The sequence below is a fragment of the Lepidochelys kempii genome, unplaced genomic scaffold (assembly GCF_965140265.1).
Source record: "Lepidochelys kempii isolate rLepKem1 unplaced genomic scaffold, rLepKem1.hap2 scaffold_106, whole genome shotgun sequence".
NCBI classification, from domain to species: Eukaryota; Metazoa; Chordata; order Testudines; family Cheloniidae; genus Lepidochelys; species Lepidochelys kempii.
In genome coordinates, this window is record NW_027333592.1 from 357,981 (window position 1) to 363,980 (window position 6,000).

The window sequence follows — 6,000 nt, forward strand, 5'->3', positions numbered from 1 at the left end:
CGGGGCTTCCCTGACTAGGGGTCCTATAAAGGTTGCAGCCAGTCAGGCAGCGGCACAGAAGCTAGCAAACAGAGCTGTAAACAGGGGAGTTTGAGTGGGAGTTCTGTTGGTGGAGAAGGTATTTGTGTGTGTGTTTGGTTTTGTATTGGTAGTATCTGTATGTGTAGGGGCTTTGTGCTGGGAGAGAAGCTGAGCCGTGATTAGGGGGCGGGGCTTCACTGACTAGGGGTCCTATAAAGGTATCAGCCAGTCAGGCACCGGCAAAGACAGCTGCAGCGGCACAGGAGCTAGCAAACAGAGCTGTAAACAGGGGAGTTTGAGTGGGAGTTCTGTTGGAGGAGAAGGTATTTGTGTGTGTCTTTGGTATTGTATTCGTAGTATCTGTATGTGTAGGGGCTTTGTGCTGGGAGAGAAGCTGAGCCCTGATTAGGGGGCGGGGCTTCACTGACTAGGGGTCCTATAAAGGTAGCAGCCAGTCAGGCAGCGGCACAGACAGCTGCAGCGGCACAGGAGCTAGCAAACAGAGCTGTAAACAGGGGTTTGAGTGGGAGTTCTGTTGGAGGAAAAGGTATTTGTGTGTGTGTTTGGTTTTGTATTGGTGGTATCTGTATGTGCAGGGGCTTTGTGCTGGGAGAGAAGCTGAGCCCTGATTAGTGGGCGGTGCTTCCCTGACTAGGGGTCCTATAAAGGTTGCAGCCAATCAGGCAGCGGCACAGGAGCTATCAAACAGAGCTGTAAACAGGGGAGTTTGAGTGGGAGTTCTGTTGGAGTAGAAGGTATTTGTGTGTGTTTGGTTTTGTATTGGTAGTATCTGTGTGTGTAGGGGCTTTGTGCTGGGACAGAAGCTGAGCCCTGATTAGGGGGCGTGGCTTCCCTGACTAGGGGTCCTATAAAGGTAGCAGCCAGTCAGGCAGCGGCACAGGAGCTAGCAAACAGAGCTGTAAACAGGGGTTTGAGTGGGAGTTCTGTTGGAGGAAAAGGTATTTGTGTGTGTGTTTGGTTTTGTATTGGTGGTTTCTGTAGGTGCAGGGGCTTTGTGCTGGGAGAGAAGCTGAGCCCTGATTAGTGGGCGGGGCTTCCCTGACTAGGGGTCCTATAAAGGTAGCAGCTAGTCAGGCAGCGGCACAGACAGCTGCAGCGGCACAGGAGCTAGCAAACAGAGCTGTAAACAGGGGAGTTTGAGTGGGAGTTCTGTTGGAGGAGAAGGTACTTGTGTGTGTTTGGTTTTGTATTGGTAGTATCTGTGTGTGTAGGGGCTTTGTGCTGGGAGAGAAGCTGAGCCCTGATTAGGGGGCGTGGCTTCCCTGACTAGGGGTCCTATAAAGGTAGCAGCCAGTCAGGCAGCGGCACAGGAGCTAGCAAACAGAGCTGTAAACAGGGGAGTTTGAGTGGGAGTTCTGTTGCAGGAGAAGGTATTTGTGTGTGTGTTTGGTTTTGTATTGGTAGTATCTGTGTGTGTAGGGGCTTTGTGCTGGGACAGAAGCTGAGCCCTGATTAGGGGGCGGGGCTTCACTGACTAGGGGTCCTATAAAGGTTGCAGCCAGTCAGGCAGCGGCACAGGAGCTAGCAAACAGAGCTGTAAACAGGGGAGTTTGAGTGGGAGTTCTGTTGGAGGAGAAGGTATTTGTGTGTGTGTTTGGTTTTGTATTGGTAGTATCTGTATGTGTAGGGGCTTTGTGCTGGGAGAGAAGCTGAGCCGTGATTAGGGGGCGGGGCTTCACTGACTAGGGGTCCTATAAAGGTATCAGCCAGTCAGGCACCGGCAAAGACAGCTGCAGCGGCACAGGAGCTAGCAAACAGAGCTGTAAACAGGGGAGTTTGAGTGGGAGTTCTGTTGGAGGAGAAGGTACTTGTGTGTGTTTGGTTTTCTATTGGTGGTATCTGTGTGTGTAGGGGCTTTGTGCTGGGAGAGAAGCTGAGCCGTGATTAGTCGGCGGGGCTTCACTGACTAGGGGTCCTATAAAGGGAGCAGCCAGTCAGGCAGGGGCACAGACAGCTGCAGCGGAAAAGGAGCTAGCAAACTGAGCTGTAAACAGGGGAGTTTGAGAGGGAGTTCTGTTGGAGGAGAAGGTATTTGTGTGTGTTTGGTTTTGTATTGGTGGTACCTGTATGTGTAGACGCTTTGTGCTGGGAGAGAAGCTGAGCCCTGATTAGGGGGCGGGGCTTCACTGACTGGGGTCCTATAAAGGTAGGAGCTAGTCAGGCAGCGGCACAGGAGCTAGCAAACAGAGCTGTAAACAGGGGAGTTTGAGTGGGAGTTCTGTTGGAGGAGAAGGTATTTGTGTGTGTTTGATTTTGTATTGGTGGTATCTGTATGTGTATGCGCTTTGTCCTGGGACAGAAGCTGAGCCCTGATTAGGGGGCGGGGCTTCACTGACTACGGGTCCTATAAAGGTAGCAGCCAGTCAGGCAGCGGCACAGGAGCTAGCAAACAGAGCTGTAAACAGGGGAGTTTGTGTGGGTGTTCTGTTGGAGGAAAAGGTATTTGTGTGTGTCTTTGGTTTTGTATTGGTAGTATCTGTATGTGTAGGGGCTTTGTGCTGGGACAGATGAGCCCTGATTAGGGGGCGGGGCTTCCCTGAGTAGGGGTCCTATAAAGGTAGCAGCCAGTCAGGCAGCGGCACCGGAGCTAGCAAACAGAGCTGTAAACAGGGGAGTTTGACTGGGAGTTCTGTTGGAGGAGAAAGTATTTGTCGGTGTTTGGTTTTGTATTGGTAGTATCTGTATGTGTAGGGGCTTTGTCCTGGGAGAAAAGCTGAGCCCTGATTAGGGGGCGGGGCTTCCCTGGCTAGGGGTCCTATAAAGGTAGCAGCCTGTCAGGCAGCGGCACAGACAGCTGCAGCGGCACAGGAGCTAGCAAACAGAGCTGTAAACAGGGCAGTTTGAGTGGGAGTTCTGTTGGAGGAGAATGTATTTGTGTGTGTTTGGTTTTGTATTGGTAGTATCTGTATGTGTAGAGGCTTGGAGGGGCTTTCTGGTGGGAGAGAAGCTGAGTTCTGATTAGGGGGCGGGGTTCACTGACTAGGGGTCCTATAAATGTAGCAGCCAGGCAGTGGCACAGACAGCTGCAGCAGCACAGGAGCTAGCAAACAGAGCTGTAAACAGGGGAGTTTGAGTGTGAGTTCTGTTGGAGGAGAAGGTATTCGTGTGTGTTTGGTTTTGTATTGGTAGTATCCGTATGTGTAGGGGCTTTGTGCTGGGAGAGAAGCTGAGTCTTGATTAGGGGGCGGGGCTTCACTGACTAGGGGTCCTATAAAGGTAGCAGCACAGACAGGTGCAGCGGCACAGGAGCTAGCAAACAGAGCTGTAAACAGGGGAGTTTGAGTGGGAGTTCTGTAGGAGGAGAAGGTATTTGTGTGTGTGTTTGGTTTTGTATTGGTAGTTTCTGTATGTTCAGAGGCTTTGTGCTGGGAGAGAACCTGAGCCCCGATTAGGGGGCGGGGCTACACTGACTTGGGGTTCTATGAAGGCAGCGGCACAGACAGCTGCAGCGATACAGGAGCTAGCAAACAGATCTGTAAACAGGGGAGTTTGAGTGGGAGTTCTGTTGGAGGAGAAGGTATTTGTGTGAGTTTGGTTTTGTATTGGTAGTATCTGTATGTGCAGAGGCTTGGAGGGGCTTTGTGCTGGGAGAGAAGCTGAGCCCTGATTAGGGGGCGGGGCTTCCCTGACTAGGGGTCCTATAAAGGTAGCAGCCAGTCAGGCAGCGGCACAGGAGCTAGCAAACAGAGCTGTAAACAGGGGAGTTTGAGTGGGAGTTCTGTTGGAGGAGAAGGTATTTGTGTGTGTTTGCTTTTGTATTGGTAGTATCTGTATGTGCAGAGGCTTGGAGGGGCTTTGTGCTGGGAGAGAAGCTGAGCCCTGATTAAGGGGCGGGGCTTCACTGACTGGGGACCTATAAAGGGAGCAGCCAGTCAGGCAGCGGCACAGACAGCTTCAGCGGCACAGGAGCAAGCAAACAGAGCTGTAAACAGGGGAGTTTGAGTGGGAGTTCTGTTGGAGGAGAAGGTATTTGTGTTTGGTTTTGTATTGGTAGTATCTGTATGTGCAGAGGCTTGGAGGGTCTTTGTGCTGGGATAGAAGCTGAGCCATGATTAGGGGGCGGAGCTTTACTGACTAGGTGTCCTATGAAGGTAGCAGCCACTCAGGCAGCGGCACAGACAGCTGCAGCGGCACAGGAGCGAGGAAACAGAGCTGTAAACAGGGGAGTTTGACTGGGAGTTCTGTTGGAGGAGAAGGTATTTGTGTGTGTTTGGTTTTGTATTGGTGGTATCTGTATGTGTAGAGGCTTGGAGGGGTTTTGTGCTGGGAGAGAAGCTGAGCCGTGATTAGAAGGCGGGGCTTCACTGACTAGGGGTCCTATAAAGGGAGCAGCCAGTCAGGCAGCGGCACAGGAGCTAGCAAACAGAGGTGTAAACAGGGGAGTTTGAGTGGGAATTCTGTTGGAGGAGAAGATATTCGTGTGTGTTTGGTTTTGTATTGGTGGTATCTGTATGTGCAGGGGCTTTGTGCTGGGAGAGAAGCTGTGCCCTGATTAGGGGGCGGGGCTACATTGACTTGGGGTTCTATAAAGGCAGCAGCTAGTCAGGCAGCGGCACAGACAGCTGCAGCGATTCAGGAGCTCGCAAACAGAGCTGTAAACAGGGGAGTTTGAGTGGGAGTTCTGTTGGAGGAGAAGGTATTTGTGTGTGTGTTTGGCTTTGTATTGGTAGTATCTGTATGTGTAGAGGCTTGGAGGGGTTTTGTGCTGGGAGAGAAGCTGAGCCCTGATTAGAAGGCGGGGCTTCACTGACTAGGGGTCCTATAAAGGGAGCAGCCAGTCAGGCAGCGGCACAGGAGCTAGCAAACAGAGGTGTAAACAGGGGAGTTTGAGTGGGAATTCTGTTGGAGGAGAAGATATTCGTGTGTGTTTGGTTTTGTATTGGTGGTATCTGTATGTGCAGGGGCTTTGTGCTGGGAGAGAAGCTGTGCCCTGATTACGGGGCGGGGCTACATTGACTTGGGGTTCTATAAAGGCAGCAGCTAGTCAGGCAGCGGCACAGACAGCTGCAGCGATTCAGGAGCTCGCAAACAGAGCTGTAAACAGGGGAGTTTGAGTGTGAGTTCTGTTGGAGGAGAAGGTATTTGTGTGTGTTTGGTTTTGTATTGGTGGTATCTGTACGTGTAGAGGCTTGTAGGGGCTTTGTGCTGGGAGAGAAGCTGAGCCCTGATTAGGGGGCGGGGCTTCACTGTCTAGGGGTCCTATAAAGGTAGCAGCACAGACAGCTGCAGTGGCACAGGAGCTAGCACAGAGAGCTGTAAACAGGGGAGTTTGAGTGGGAGTTCTGTTGGAGGAGAAGCTATTTCTGTGTGTGTTTGGTTTTGTATTGGTGGTTTCTGTATGTGCAGGGGCTTTGTGCTGGGAGAGAAGCTGAGCCCTGATTAGGGGGCGGGGCTACATTGACTTGGGGTTCTATAAAGGCAGCAGCTAGTCAGGCAGCGGCACAGGAACTAGCAAACAGAGCTGTAAACAGGGGAGTTTGAGTGTGAGTTCTGTTGGAGGAGAAGGTATTTGTGTGTGTTTGGTTTTGTATTGGTGGTATCTGTACGTGTAGAGGCTTGTAGGGGCTTTGTGCTGGGAGAGAAGCTGAGCCCTGATTAGGGGGCGGGGCTACATTGACTTGGGGTTCTATAAAGGCAGCAGCTAGTCAGGCAGCGGCACAGGAACTAGCAAACAGAGCTGTAAACAGGGGAGTTTGAGTGTGAGTTCTGTTGGAGGAGAAGGTATTCGTGTGTGTTTGGTTTTGTATTGGTGGTATCTGTATGTGGAGGGGCTTTGTGCTGGGAGAGAAGCTGAGCCCTGATTAGGGGGCGGAGCTTCACTGTCTAGGTGTCCTATAAAGGTAGCAGAACAGACAGCTGCAGTGGCACAGGAGCTAGCACAGAGAGCTGTAAACAGGGGAGTTTGAGTGGGAGTTCTGTTGGAGGAGAAGGTATTTGTGTGTGTTTGGTTCTGTATTG